At 37.3% G+C, this 17,082-nt stretch overlaps 1 protein-coding gene across 3 annotated transcripts in view; it reads left to right on the top strand.

Annotated features, from left to right (window-relative positions):
• The window catches only part of LOC126369923 (adenomatous polyposis coli protein), a 76,290-nt gene that overhangs the window by 16,289 nt on the left and 42,919 nt on the right, over positions 1-17,082 (top strand). Inside the window, exon 1 of one of the 3 annotated variants that reach the window (XM_050014513.1) lies at positions 1,761-2,040. The exons of 1 other annotated variant lie outside the window; for it this stretch is intronic. The gene's annotated coding sequence lies outside the window, so the exon portion shown is untranslated. Of the gene's footprint in view, positions 1-1,760; positions 2,041-10,237; positions 10,442-17,082 lie in introns of those variants that run through there. One more of the 3 variants, XM_050014515.1, reaches the window with a different exon arrangement.

The raw sequence follows: 17,082 nt of genomic DNA, 5'->3' as shown, positions 1-17,082 counted from the left end.
TTGTACTTATCGTAAGTAAAGGACAGCACTATTTTAAAACTGCCAACTAATTAAAAATACGTTTTGTCGCCAGAATCGGCATTATTGCGGGTATAAAATTGCCGTATTTTAATCACCTCACAAAAGCCTCTAGAATTGGTTTCTGTCGCGTACATTTTATTCTCAGCTCCAATAGAACCGGTCTAATAAATCCTTCACCAATCACGTAGAAAACATCTTCAGCCCTGCCTTGGACTTATTGATTGTATCGTGATCCACCCACGCTGTACAATGAGTCTAGACGTATAAATCTTAAGATAAATCCTGAGACTAGAGAAACTGTACGTAAGGATATTTTTGTTCCTGTAGCGAGACTTAGACGCTACACACAGGGTATTAGGTTTTTTTTTTTTTATTGACGTGACTTATTGTAGATTTGCCGCAGACGGCATTAACTACTTGGCCGGACAAATGGGGAGCGCTGAAGGCTCTCACCCACAGAGTATTAGTGACACCGTAGTCGCCGTACCGAATACAGAGAGGGATGATTCAGCTCATGATTCTGAGTTACAATCAAGTGGAATTTTCCGTCGTGCCATATTTTATCCAATTCGACCCGACTGTGTGATATCACAACATAGCTCACGACGATATCCCAATTGGGATAGAGAATACATCTAAGCAAGTTCAAATCCAAATTAAAATTCAAAAATATCTTTATTCAGTAGGTAACATAGTTACACTTTGAATCGTCAATTTTACATAACGAACGTCTCATCCGCCTAAAACTACTGCAGCTTCTCACAACCTGTATAGCCGGGGAAAAGAATCTGCAAGAAAAACCTCGGCACAGGGCCCTAGACGTTCTTTTTTTGAAAAAATAAACATAAAATATTAACTAAGTACCCACACCTCACTGAGCTTTCTGTTATCCAATGGTTTCGGTGGTGAGCTATATGGCCGCATATAACGGCCTATAACCAAAACCAACAAAAACATTTACAGTCTGTTGTTTGTGCATTATTTTGATATTTTGAACTTTATTCTCTCCTCAGAAACAACTGTTATTGTCAATGAGTATTCAGCATCATAATAGATGACAGGCATACAAGAATCATTGTCATTACAATAAGAATTCTTTGCATATCTCAACACGATGATACCATTCCATTATATCACGGTCTTTCAAAAGAAAATTTATCACTGCGCAAAAGAATCGACCTTAAAAGTCAATTGCATAAAAATTGTAAAATTTTTCGTATTAGAAATTCAAAAGATGGATTAGATGACTCGTTGGTTAATAAGTTTAACGAACCTATCCCATACAGCGTTATGGCCGCAATACCCCGAGGTAATAGCCGTGGCATGCGGATATTGGCGGCGCTAACAAAGTCAGCTTAATGTGAGCATAGTACCGGCGCCCTAGCGCCCTCTGTTCCCCCATTGAATCCCGAGACCGCGCCTCATTCCTCGACCTCCCGTCATACCCTCGAACAAATTCCCGCTTTATCCCTCACCGTCTAAAACACGAATTGTACAAGCGCCGACGTCGCTTGCAGCGTTGCGACACCCACCGACAACTGCTTAACGAATCAAACTACATCGACCACGGCAAATGCGACTCTACGTTTATAGTTAGAAGGTAGGTATTCGCACGAGTGGTGTGCGCAAACACGCAGCCTCCCCTAGGGTTGTCGGTCGATCCTTCCAGTCGCCGCGCGCCGCCGGCGAGGCACGGCCACGTTCTAGACAGAAAATCGAAACTCCAACAAATAAAAATAAAACCACCTCTTCCTTACACGAATAAGGAACGCCGGTGGCAATTACAATTACAAATGATTTCGCGTTTTTAACTCCAGTGGTTAATTTCGTTGAGATTTATTTTGGTGGTTTTGTGCTTTGTGTCTTCCGTGGAACTTTCAGTGATATGTTATCGAGTGTACCCGATTTACAGTGTTGAGTGTCAAGCGGTATTCGCGAATATTCCGCAAATTGTACATACAGCTTAGTTCCCTTAGCTTAGTTTAAACGGTAATATTATTTTCGGAGGGATTTAAAGAGGTATAGTTTGGAAATTATTATGTGATGGTCGTCATGTGTCCGCTTGTAGTTAGGGCAGATTCGCTTTTGTCTATGTGAGACAATCAAGCTTGAAGCGAATTGAACACGACTTGCAAAATACTGAAAATGTCGCACTTTATAGTTGTGCACTAGGTGAAGCAACGGTCCTAGGAGTCGACCTTGCGAAGCTCTCAAATCTGATTAGAGAGGCGTTTAAACAGCACGTTTGTTAGGATAGCGTTGTAAGTAACAATATCACGTTAGAGAATTCCGCGAAAAACTAGATGGTGCATTGGCAGATTGTCGTAGATAACAGATAAAAAGATAGTAATCCACCCACGAATATTGATATAGCTGACGTAATGCAGACATTGTATACTAATGACTGCCGTGATATGACGTCACGACCACTTGGTTTGCACATTGCACGCACTAGAGGAAGCCAATGGAGTGATACTTGGAAGAAAGCATTAATATCGTCCCTGGCATATTGGCACTTTAGCTCAACAAACACATTGTTTATCTAATTCTAACATTTATGAAAAAAAATATCTAATTTAAGTTTAGCTTTAAGTTCTTAGCTTAATTCTAAATTATTTCACTCGGAAGTAATCTAATTAAAAATTATAAACTTATCTGAAAATTAATTTGAGGTTATCATTATTATTTCAGAAAGCGTTACTGGTACAGGCAACTTTTTGTAAACAGGAATTTGCCCTCTGGTTGATTGAGGGGAGGCCTGTGCCCAACAGCAGGACGTATAAGGCTGTTTATGTTATGTAGAGAAATTGAATTTACTTATTATTACTAACCGAACCTTGATCCAGTAACTGAAACATACCTTGAGCACATCATACCCAAACAATCAATCAATTGCTTATATACCCTAAACCTTGATACAAATAAACGTGTTATAAAGAATTAGGAACGACACGGCAGAATATAATTAGAATAAGTAGAATCATTATCCGTTGAATAACCCCACCTTTGCAAAACTCCCAACTATCCTTGCATATCAATAGAGTAGTGTTTACAGTCGCAATGCGCAAGTCCAAGCTCAAACCTCGACCCTGGCCAGTAGCCAGAACATCAGCTGATTCAAACATCCTTTTAATGTATTAAGTGCTTTTACCTTTTATAACCTTATTGTTCTCGAGGACTTCAGCTTTATGCTTTATAGCTTGGTCTGGCTTTGGGTTGCCAGTTAATTGACTTGTTTATATAAGGATATTTTTAAACTCTAATGGTTTTTTGAATGAGTTTTATTGATTTGTGATTTTTTCTATTTCTATCTTTCATGTATTCTATTGGGTATCATTGTACGAAAACTAGAATAAGTTTTGGTTTGTGGAACATGATATTTTGATCTCTAAAACATTTTTAAGGTATTCCATTTGAAGGTTGGGATGTGATTGATAATTATTAATGCTAAAATCTTATTTCACAAACTTTTTGGAATAGAAATGCAAAATAAGGTAATTTACTGAAAATGTCGGGTTTTAATACCATCTTCGTCTCCTGGTCGTTTGACATGGGGTATTAGTAAATAGACATTAATATCTACTATACTAGGTTACCATGAATTTATTGCTATACCCATTTGTTTGATTATACTGACAGAAAAAAACATGTTACCGCAATTGCATGATACGCAAATGAGTTCTTTCCTGTTTTTCCTTCCTCAGTTTAATATTGTTTCGTAATCGTATTCCTGGATACGAGGTATAGGACTGTTGGTAATATTTCCCGTATAGTAGTCGTAAAACCTTTTTTCGCTGGTGGAATTGAAGGCTCGCTCCATTGTGAAGGTTTTATTGCAGCGATCGTGGAAATAGACGCATTCTCTCACGCCATATCCCTAGAAGCAAATAGACCACCAATTTAGGGATAACACCATATGGAGTCTTTATTTTCACCCCCCTTAGCGTTCCGAGGAAAGCATTTTGCCTTGTGGAACAACCCAAATTAAAATTGGCTACACAAGTATTTCTAAAGACTTATCTAGTGTTACACTAACACATCCATAACTAGAAAAACAGAATCCATACCCCATTGCTATTCACAGCAATAATCACAATATGAGTGAACTAATCGGCCATAACGTGAGCCATATCTTCACGGGTTTAGCTAAAAGCCCCATTTTGGTACTTTTATTACTTACAGCAATTGTGAAAATGGATGTAATATCCATTAGTTCAATGCCCGGGGCGTTGTTTTTTTTAATTAATATTAACTTCGTTGACACTTTTTGCAGTTGGCTTGTTTAGTTTATGGTTAGTTAATAGATTAATGACTGCTTTGATGCTATCTTGTTGTGAGTGACTCAGTAGTTGTGCTTCAATTCAGACGCCATTCCTTTGCGATGCATCATGATTGATGTGTCAACCTGACGTGATCCGTGGAACAAACGTTAAAGCAAAGTGCCGGTCTTCTTCTTCTTCTTATTGTATGGGTTGTGAGGTGGAATACCAACCTAATCAACCCTGGTGTCAGAGTTATTATTGAGCCGCCAACGGGCCCTGATATGACTCATGTAACGACTAAATTTTTTCATCAGTAAGTAGTAACCGGGATCAACGGCTTAATGTGCCTTCCGAAGCACGGATCTTACTTTCGGGCAATCAAGTGATCAGCCTGTAATGTCTTAAGTAAACTAGGGATCACAAAGTGATTTTTGTGATATGTCCCCACCGGGATTTGAACCCGGAGCCTCCGGATCGTGAGCCCAACGCTCAACCACTGGACCACTTACTTTTTCTAATGTATGAGGTTTTTTGTTTATTCAATGTTATAGTTGAACTACAATCACTTCTCATTACACATCTCCAGCGACTTGATCCGGTTTTATTTTTTGAACTTAAATTATATCTGTGGTCCTTATAAATTAATGTATCTTTGCCTCTCTTATTTTTTGTAAATATAAATTTCTGTTCCGACATCATAAAATTATTTTATTTTATAATCACAAAGCACAAACGCACAAACAATGCAATGACTAATAGAAACATGTCAATTTATGACTCATATTTATTTAAAGATTTATAAGTGAAGAGGTTTCATACCGTACTTTTTTTTAACCACTAGTAGCATAGTAGGTAAGCCACTTGCGAAGTAAATTTAACTTTAAACTTATTTAAATAATTAACAATTAATATTTTTTTAGAATTACCTAGTTTGTATACTGTACTAAGAGTGGACGGATAAAAAAGTGGTCATAACAGGAAATGGGCCTCTTACCACCTGGTCACAGCAAAATGTTGTCAAATCCGGAAATAGTCAAATCTAGAAAATGACAAATAAGGAAATGGTCGTTAACTACCTAAAGGGTTAAAATGGCGGTTTGATACTGGCATAATCATTTTTTATGTTCCAATTTGTGTATGTTTCCCTCATTGAAAGAACATTGAATTACTCCCGTTAATTTAATATTAACACAAAACAAGTGCTGGTATCAAGGTGGTTATGCATGGTGACAGATCAGCCCGTTGTCAAAATAGATAGCTCACAATTTGGAATGGAACAATCATATAAACGAAGCATGGTAGTGTTCCGACCGTTAATGATAACAATTCCATATTAATACATTCCATATTAAATACTTAAGCTCATGCCTATTTCCCGTTGGTTGGTTTCCATATTGATCATCGTCGAATAATTTACGAAATCATCTATTATTAAAAGTGTCGGTAAAGGCCGTCGTGGTCCAGTGGTTGAAATATGGGCTCATGATCCCGAGGTCCCGGGTTGGAATCCCGGTGGGGACATATCCCATAAAAAAACCACTTTGTTATCCCTAGTTTGGTTAGGACATTACAGGCTGATCAGCCTTCACGATGGCTGATGATCTTACGTGAAAGTAAGATGATCCGTGCTCCAGAAGGCGCGTTAAGCTGGTTGTCCCGGGTACTAGGTACTGATGTATGTTCGTAATCGTTACATGAATTATAAAATAACCCTGACACGAGAGTAACAGCAATATTAAAGCTAACCATAGAGACAATATAATAAGATAATAATACAACTTAATCATCGTCAATTGGTTTTCCAGTAGCTTCAACAATCTTAACTGCAACAATCATGTCGATCACTTAGATAGTAGCTCGTACTTTCTCCCATCAGGCAAATGGTGCAATCTGTCACGTGTCTTTGTCTTGTCGTCATCTGGAGCGAAACGGTCGCTAGCAATAGTCGCATTATGTGCCCTAGTTTAGAAGAGTACAGAGTTAACGCGATAAGTACCGGCTAGTTTAAGTTGCATTCCAGTATTGTTTGGAATAAAAACTACGCTAAAAGCATTATTTTCTGTTGTATGACTCCTTTCTAGAAATATTTCGAACATGTTTCCGACTTAATTCTAAAGTAAAATATATTTCCCATAATAAATTCTTGACAAATCTTCCAATCGTCGAATTAAAGAATGTCTATAAGATCTAATTCGCCCAATTTCTCGACTCATCATATCTGTATTAAGACATTTACTGATTTGTCTTGAAGTGATTTCTGGCTCCGATAAGAATCAGAGGCAAAAGTAAACCGCTATTAGTAAGTAAATCTGGAATTTGAACCATATTGCCTTCAGATTGCTATGCTAATCATCAATCCACGTAAAATTCACAGACAGTATCTTTCATGAACTGATCAAAATGCATAGAACTTCAAATACCTAAACGCTTCATGCTCAATTTCTTACAAAGAACATTACGTAAACGATGTTCAGTGATAAAATTATGAATATGAGTCATTAGTCGTTCAGCATAAACACTGAAATATTCATGACAAAGGGACGAGCCAACGAGAGTTATGCAAAGGTCGCGACCTACGACGCAGACACCGTTCATATCTCCCAGAACAAAAGGTTTCATACCACGTTGGAAATTCATATATCTGTTACAATAAAGGCATACCATATAACAGTATTCAAAGGTTGTAACTGACACCTGTCATTTTTTCTAATAGTCTCGATATTGTCTATTATGTAACTGATTATGTAATGCATAGGTATGAATGGTATGATGATTACGATGTACGCTAGTCGCATGGAATAATTTGTAATATTGATACTTCTGGTTGTAGAAACTGTGGTAGAGATTTATTTATTTATTAAAGTACATAATGAAAAATATCACCCTCACAGGAGATTATCCTAAGTCGGTGAATTTATCTTACCACTTAATAAATACAAACATCACAAACAAAAAATATAACAAAACAAGAAACCAATAATAATCTACAATATAAATAACATTTTCACCTTACTTAAATAAAATAATATAGTTCTCGTGAATTGTGTAAGGTACAGTGAATCAAATCTACATCTTTGGAAATTGCGTTAAGAATTCGGATAGCCGAACATAGGTGCATGTTTAAGAATGTGATTCTGCAACTGATTGTTATTTGATTTTTGTTGATCCATCATCATCATCAGCCCTACGACGCCCACCGTTGACCCACTACTAATAACTTCAGTACGAAGTACATTCAGTAAGTCGTTACATATGCCGCATCAGATCCTTGAGTAACTTAACACTAACCCTGACACCCAGGCCCCCGATGGAAGAAAAAGTGTTTATAACGACATCTTTATCTTCAAGATTCTGAGCTAATATTAAGTGGAATTTTCGATGTTTACTTTTACGATGGAAAATTTTACTTGACTTTAATTCAGAATCATCCCCTTCAGTATACGGCACGGTGTCACTAACATCTTGTATATAAATTAGTTTGTAAGACATAAAACTGTCATTTCGTTGTCGATAAAAACGGTATCTCCAGTCAAGGCTAAAGTGACTGACATTTATTACCGGAGTTTAGATCAATATAACGGAACAATTTATGCTAGGAGTCGAATAACATGCTCGGTGGTTATTTTCCCATATTCGTTTACATTCTCAAAATAATCTCATTCTCATGTTGCTCCGTGTTTCAGCTGTCACAACAAGAACTACTTTATTTTCATTGCGGAGAAATTTAGGTTAATTTACCAAACGGTATGCGTTGGTAGAAGCTAGAGTCAAGTGAGTTGTTGTCCAATCAGAGGCCTAACGGATAAGCCTATAAGCACATATATATTTGTTATTTACTAGCTGGTTTCTTCCAGCGGAGGAGGTTTAATAAGTTACTGTATCAAATCTAATCTTCTATCGTCTTCAGGTTATCAGGTGTTTGTAAGACGAACGAAGTGAAGAGACTGGTACCGACACAAACCGTATTGTGGTTTACCTAACAATGTAATACTTTAATGATATAAATAAATTTAAAAAGGGTAAATTACCGACCTTATCAACCCTGGTGTGTCAGTGTTATAATTGAGCCGCCAAAGGACCAACGGCTTAACCTGGCTTCCAAAGCTATAGGTATAAATTCGAGCAATTGAGTGATCAGCTAGTAATGTCCTAACCAAACCAGAGCACACAAAGTATTTTTTATCATATGTCCCCACCGGGATTCGATCCCGGGACCTCCGGATCGTGAGCCCAACACTCAACCATTGTTTTATTACGTATTTATGTTCTGATCTCGTATAGACGACTAGTACTCTACCGTACCAACGTTTTTTTACTCTTATCGATGATCAATGCAAATGTACTGCGCAAACGCATTCACACGCAACGCTTTCTTACATGATGTGATGCTCTATTTGTAATCGCACTTTTTGTTACAATTTGAATATTTAATACATACATACTTAAAATCCAGCCAAGTTTCTACTGAGGTGTGTATAGTCATATCAAAAGACAATAAGTTTTACATTTTCATTTTTTTTCCTCTTCTTCAGTCATTTCCCCTTAGCCTCTTCTTTTATTTCCAAAGTAAATCCATCGTTCATAATAATATATTTAGATAATGGCTTTAATATGTACAACTGTAGATGACATCTAGGCTACGTTTATGCTGATGACAACGCATAAATAATTAATTCTTTGTAACAGTTTGTCAGCATGGTGGACTATGTTTCATACCCCCTCCGGTTGATTGACGCTAGACCTGTGCCCAGCGCTGAGACGTGTATACGTCTCGTAACATGTATATGTTATATTTGTCAATAATATAGCATTATATATATGTTTTCCTTCCCATACCCTCTTTAAACCGTCCTGACTATTTTGTTATTATTACTAGAAAAATGATCTTCGCACTTCCTTCATCAGGGGTATCGTCTATTGCCGTGTGTCAGTTTTAAAACTTCTATAATATCGTATCGTATAATATCGAAACTAACTAATACAATCCAGTTTTGATTTAGTGTGTTTTGTGTTTATCGATTTGAGTGTGCACGAATCGTACCCCTTGTGTTGAAGTAGGAAACATAGCGCTAGTATTTTCGTTGTTATCATAGGAAACTTTGTTAAAGTAAACTCTAATAGCTATGGAAGTTGCATATTTACTGCGGGTCAAGTAACACGTGAAGGAAATTGTGCATTTCCTCTGCAATCGTGTCGCAATTGTTGACCACAGTACTCACGAGCGATATGAATTACCATCATCCCCCTAGCATTATCCCGTTTTTCACAGGGTCCGCTTACCTAACTTGAAAATTTGACAGGTCCGGTTTTTTACAGAAGCGACTGTCTGTCTGATCTTCCAACTAGTTCCAACCCGCGAAGGAAAAACCAGCCCAACACAGGTTAGGTCACATACCTCCGAAAATGTATTTCTCGGGAATGTGGGTTTCCTCACGATGTTTTCCTTCACCGCTGAGCACGTGATAATCATTTATGATTCAAACATGAATATGAATTAATTCAATATGATTAATTCAATACTACTGATACTTTTGGATCAAAATTTTAATTTTGTTCACAATTTACTTGAACACGCACGACACATACAATTAAGCAACCCTACAAATTGGAAATCCCTTCCAACATCCTTTGGCTGCACTGCGATAAAACTCACCACCAGTTGTCTCAATAAGGCGCGTTTTCACACTTATTATTTTTTAGTTGATCTTATGATGTGTCTTTATCGTTTAGATGCAACTAGATTTGCTCTTATCTTCTCTTATCACACGACCTTGAGTAATCTCATATAAAACAGATGTTATCTTTGTGAAAATATCTCCCGAGTTTCAGATTAGAATTAATAATCAAGCGTTTCTTAAGTATCTAAACAAATCTGGAAACAATATCCCATTATATCGCAGTACGATTGCAGTGGAGAGGGACGCGCGCGCCGCTTCAGTCCGCGCCTGCGCCACGCGGGAACCGCGCGCGCCGCACCTCCATTCCGAACGCTCTTTCAAATTCAAACTTCGTGTCTCAAGTTTTTTCAACGGTGATATTATTACAGCCAGTGCTAAAGACATAGTGATGTGTTAACTAATTGCTTATTGGAATGTGTAGAAATCGTTCTGCTCCACCGGTTGGAAGACCCACCGTGGAATGACCATCGCTAGTGCCAAGTGGGTACTTTTCAGGCTCCAATGGTTTCGTGTCTTTCCTAGTGGTTGTGTCGGTGGTCAGTGCCGCTATCTTTGTAACTGCACTTCACTTGTGATCTAATATTGAACCTAGAATATTCAATTGCACTTACTGCACAATTAGTAATTAATAAACCTTGGGTTTATGTATAAAAGATATATTTATAACTCTTTTTAAATTATAGCAGTCTCATTTAGCCTTACCGAGCACATTATCTAGTTATTTCCTACTCTACAAAACTAACCGAAACATATTTCACTACAAAGATTACTATTTATTTAATCTTAATCCACCTTTTTATTTTATAATACAGTCTTGCACATGAAAGTACTTTCTCTTGCATTACGTATGTTGTATAAAATATCGTTACGATTTTAGTACTCTATCAAAATACATTTAATACGATGCCTGATTCTCATTAAGTTGTATCATCAACTTTCTAAGCAACCAACTAATCTACATTAAAATCTTCATCAATCTCTAAATCGTAATGAAGTAAGTTCATTACATGTACATTATTAAGATATTTTACGTTCATATCAAAATTGAACTTGGTTCGTTCACTAATTGAGTTAAGTTTCGAATGGTACTGTCTAAGTTGTAACAGGGGTTAGCTTGAATGATGTGTTTGTTTCGTTCCAAGTTTAGATTTACGATCAGTAGTGTAAGCTTTACGTTTTGGATAGTTCCACGACACATGTGGTAATGTTTATCATGTTTACATAATCATGACAGGCACCATGTTATGTTAAATACAATGTGTTTAAAGACATTCAATTCTTTTATTGTCTGGTAGGTTTAGTCTTACTTCATCAATCATAACACTTGCTGTATTTCTTTCTTTCAGTCGTTACTCATACTTATAATTCAATTTGATGGATTCGCAGCACCTTTTTCACTGCTGATTAGCTTCTTCGGTATTGCGCCACCCTAAAAGGTCCTGTGCCATGCCGTCCATAGCCTGACCTATATTACTTATTTCTGTAATACATTACAAACAAGAAAAGAAGATGTTCAGCACCAAATATTATCCAGAATATAATGTTTATTCAAAGGATTTGCTTCACTTCAAACTAGCTTGCTCAAGAGCGCTTATACAAATATTATCCTACTCGCAGCCATGTTGAATATTCCACTAAACCGTTCGTAATTGAATTAATTTCGATTGCAACTGGCTTAATGTATTTTCGGATCTAGTAAGTGCCTCTCTTTCGTCTTCATTGCTTGTTACATTGAATTGTACTTCTAAAACAATGCATGTATATTTTATTAGTATATTTGATTTGATTTTGATTTGATTTGATTTGCATGTTTACGTACGCTTACCTAATACTAGATTGACTAAAAGAACAATACCTATTACTATTACCGATACTTGCCTATCAAAAGAAGAGAGAGTAGTATTAATATAACACGATTTTCATTACGTACATCAATGCGTACCACATAACATAAGCTCACAACTATGTCTCAATTAAGATATCCATCAAAAGAACTAAGAACCCACACGTCGCGGGGTTTCCGTTACAATAGTATTACTGTGTAATAGTAGTACTGTGGTACACCGGCTTGCTTCTCAAACGGAAAGCGGCGGTTCAAACCCTGGTACCAGACTTGCACCAAGTGCAGTTCTCACTAACACAGTTGGCTCGACCATTAAAGACGGCGATACGACACCAATCGCGTTGGTCTAACAGAATAAATCTATCATGTAATATTAATTATAATTAATCAGCCTAAGTGGATATAATGTGCATAATCTTTAGATAAATTATGAGCAAGTTGCTAGCATAAATTATTTCAGTAGTCAATCCATCAAATGTTCACTCCACGTCCATAAATAATAAATGAAAGTAAATCGTTACACTGTTGGGTAATATTAATAAATAATCTACTTTGGTTTCTGTTTAAATGCAAATTTAAGCAAAAGGAATAGCCTCCAAGTAGACAACTCTGATCAGTTTTTACTTTCTGATTAAAATCTCTCAGCGTCTTTCGCTTCTAAATAAGTGTAAGAGTAAGTAAAATCTTTATTTACTCTACAGTATTTTTTTTACCTTCAACTGCTTTAAGTGTAAAATGACAATAATGTTCATTATTTAGCCGGTCGTGTCTCTTGTCACTCATAAACTAAATATCCTACATAAAATGTGAACTGCTGCCCCAGCTTTACACTCATTACTTCAAAGTAATAAAAAAGGAATAAAATCGGCCCCAGAATAGTCCCCTGCGGAAACATCATCAACAATGGCCGCACACAATGACCCGCTAGCGCCGGGCTGCGCGTGAGTCACCGCGCGTACTACAGCTAATTATACCGACTCCTCTCACTGCCCGGTCTTGCAGGCGGTTAAGTAATAAACTGTAAGCTGGAACGTAGGTCAAGATCGTGAGATGTTTTTACTTCTTAAAGCTGTAAAATTGGATTGTAAAATCTTTGTTTGTGCTATTACAGCCAGTAATGATATTTTTGGAGAACGCGTGAATTTCATCATAGTGTCACTGGTTCGAACCTTAAACACTGAATTCGACTTTATGACGTGGATCACGCGGTTGCCAGAATTGTTGTCCGGTTAATGGCAATAGGCTCGCCCCCTATTACATGGAGCTTAATGCCTTCCCTTTCGGGATACAGGCGCGATGCTATGCAGGCATGGTGTATGTATATACATATATATACACACACACACATACATATGTGCGTCCACGCCACCATTACTCCAGTGGTTGAAGATGCGCCTTCTCACGACAAAAAATCAAATTCGGAAGTCTGAAACAGCATCGATGCTATTAAGACATTATGTCTAACGCTCAAGTCACTTCAATTTGATGATGACTCTGCTGATGATGATTGCTGTCAGATTATCACAAATCGTCGAAATTTTTCATGATGTAATAATCACTGTTGACTTTGCCTTGATAATGGTTGTCAAAATTGACCGTCTTTGTTCCCGTTGATTTGGTCTGTGCAGCAGCTGGTGCAGAACATGGCTTTATTGCGGGTATAATAATAATTTAATTATACAAAAACGTAGTGAGTTGTATCATTACGTTATGAAGAACATTAGAAGCTGTTTAAGAAATAAGCGATTAATTATTGCGTTATTTTTTTAATTCTTTACTTTCAATCTGTTTATTATTTCAAAAAGACCACAGTGGAGCGCGCCCTGCTCAAAGGTTTTCATAATGCTAGCACCATTCCCGCGATGCACCACCACGCCAATGAGATCCCCTGGGCAAAGAAACATCCCGAGCGAGAATCACCTCTCTTCACCCGCAACCGACGCCCTATCTTCTTGATGAAGTAGCTTCGAAGCCCAACGGCCCCGCGGCTTCGATGCGTTATTAATCTATCATAAGTGCAGTTTTCACTAACACAGTTTTCGCAACCATTACAGACGGCGATACGGCCTAAGCTATCACGTCGCTCTAACAAAAAGCTCGGTGAAGTGTGGGTACTTATTTCATCTTACAATGGATGTATCTCTGACTATCCCATTGAGATATAGTCCTGAACTTTGTTATATTATGTTAAAAATAAATATAAACAAACCAGCCGAGCCCACCCAAGACACTTCCCAAACCCCTTCACCAAAGCGCAAACGACATAATTTCCCAAAATATAATTAGCAGCACTAAAAAAAAATACAAATAGGCGACACAAACAAACACTTATAAAAACAGCTGGAGGTTCTTAGAAAACTATTCCTTTCATCTGGGATGACACAGATATGAACCAGCAAGCAAGTCAGTGACCGGCAGACGTGCCGACGCCGCACCTGCGCGTGATTCACTCGGATTTATCACACGTCTGTTCACGCACTTATGGGTTTAAATGACCAGTTTGTGGAGAATTTGGCGGTGAAATATATTGTAGAGTCTGATGATGCAAAAACCTTTGTTAACCAATAACATGACATAAACTCACGACTATATCCCAATTAGGGCAGTCAGAGGTACATCCATCACAAGATGAACTGCGTACCCACGCTTTACCGAGCTTTCTGTTAGATCAACGTGATAGGTGGTGAGTACCTAATAGAATCATCAAGGCGTTACTTTGTGGAAATTCATTATGACTAAAGGTTGTTAGTAGCTAGAATACCTTTAACTTTACAATACACGCACGTAACAGCAAGACAACTTGCAACCACACTTGGTTTTCATGTCCTTAGATAATTATGATGAACCTTGGTGACATATTGCCAGTTATATATTTAACCCTTTCACGGGCGGAGACCATGGGTCATTGATGGTTCATAATAGATAGTACATGTCACCTTAGAATCGGAACGTTATTAGACGTTCTGTCCTTGAAAGTGTTAAGAATGAATATGACCTCACACTCTATTAGGTGAGTATTGTTTCCAAACACGGACCAATTTCTTTTTGGGAATCAAATGTGTTCTAGCCAAAGGAGGTGGCGTAATCCACTCAGCACAGGTTCAACAATAATTTAAAAAAGTAACCTCCAATAGTTGGATTAAGCACACTTTCGGTGTCCAATTATTCACCTGTCCATATTAGCGTACGGTTACGAATATGGATCGGCAAATGTTAATACCGTTACATTGTCAACCGCGAAACTAAAACCCGTTAGCTTATAAAAGGCGGGACTAGATAAGCCTAGATGCAATTCGTAGGTGCGATTCTTTCAAAGTCAAAGACATATATTAAAACAAATACACATTTGCTAGCATAGGACGAAACGATATAGAATGCATCCCAGCCTAATCGTAAAAGCCAACTAAGTTGTAATCTCAGGGGGATTAACATTGCCACAAAGCAATATTGCTATTTCGTCGTTTGTTGACATTGCGCACTTACTTTTGTAAGCGTTAATGTCAAACTGCAATATTGCTTTTTAGATGAATTGCTTCGAAGTCGCCTCTTTAGACACCAAGTCACATAAAACAGCGCAACATGCACCTGTGCAAGTAATAAGAAAGTTTTTTAATGAACTATAGGAAGAAGCAACTGTAAATAATTACGTTTGTTATTCTTCATAATTGTTAGAAAGTCGATTCTTGCATTCAAAGTTCCTTTCATGTCGCTTGCGCCGCCCGGTATCGCATACAAAAAGTTTTTATTGCGCACAATTAACATGTTTGATACATTCAAATTGTTCTCTTTATTCATCGATAGTTTCACTACCATCCAATCTTGATATGACACCTTCTAAATGTTTATTCAATTTTTCATGCGTGTTATTAGTTTTCTAACTATGGGCGTGGCATTGGTAATTATTCTTCTACTTAGATGACGATGATAAAGTACCTACAGTCAATTATCTTCTCATTATGATCAATGTTATTTCATTATTATGCATGAAAGCTATGCAAAAATAATTATGTATTTTTTGCAGAAGAAATAAATTTCTTGTTCTTTCTTTCACTCAGTTTCGTTGAAACTGAAAGTACCAGGATCGACATAATTTATAAAATTCTTGCGTTCTTATTTAAATATTTATTGAAAAATAACTACATTAACATCGTAAGACCCAGATTTCCAGACAATGGTTAAACAATGGGTTTGGATATATAAAGGACATTAAGTCTTATATCTTTAATATACCAAAGTGAGTGCAGCTTTTTTATGATAACTTCTGCCTCGCCAATATAGATTGCGAGTGTGAGTTTACATTTGTGTGTAATTTAATACATCATAGCGTTTATACGCTTGTTATAAGATATATATTGTAAATACGCTGTTTTTATTTTTAATATTGCTATCAATACGTAATACAATGTCGATATCGTCGATATATAACTAGGCTTGCGGTGGTCACATAATATCCTGCACGTAAACTGTGTCACTACAGCACGCAATCTGACCACATGCGTGTAGTTCGCTTGATGGTACCACTTATTATACTGCCTCTTACTACCGGGTTCGAACCCCGATGGGGACATACCACAAAAATGACTTTGTAAGACCTGGTTTGGTTCGGACATTGCAGGCTGATCACCCAATTACCCAAAAAGTAAGATGGTCACATTATGCCGTTGGTCCCGGTTACTACTTACTGATATAAGAGCGTGGTCGTTACATGACTCATGTCAGGGGCCTTTGGTGGCTCAATAATAACCCTGACACCAGAATTGATGAGGTCGGTAATCCACAGCACAATACCAAATTTTAAAATTCCCCACACGCACCACAGTGCGTAGCAGGTGGTTTAATAAGCACACCTGACCTCACCAACCCTCAGTAAGGTAAAATGCTGTTACTACCCGATTATAAGCACGAACGCCATGCGCTACTTTAGTTTGGCAAAAAATTAAAATGTTTCCACGAAAGATCCACCTTATCCTCTTCAAAGATGATTAGAAATCGATTTTGTCCCTTCATGTTGCATTTACGTGCATAACTCAACATGCATGTCAATTTTCTTAATAGCTATTACTGTCTTAATAATGGTCCCTCGTCCCGCTTAAGTGCACTTACATCAATTTAGCCCAAGCTATAAAAGTCACTTGTCCTTATTTTATGACTTTTGTGTTCCTGAAACCCTCTTTTCTGTCTTTATGTTTTAATAAAGATCACTTCCAACTGTTTACGTTATCCTGGTCAACAAATAAATGATTACTGAAATAGGTATATTTATGTCTACTTATGCGAT

Source organism: Pectinophora gossypiella, chromosome 10 (genome assembly GCF_024362695.1).
Source record: "Pectinophora gossypiella chromosome 10, ilPecGoss1.1, whole genome shotgun sequence".
Taxonomy (NCBI): domain Eukaryota; kingdom Metazoa; phylum Arthropoda; class Insecta; order Lepidoptera; family Gelechiidae; genus Pectinophora; species Pectinophora gossypiella.
The sequence above is the reverse complement of the archived record's forward strand: the minus strand, read 5'-3'. Positions and strand labels throughout refer to the sequence as shown.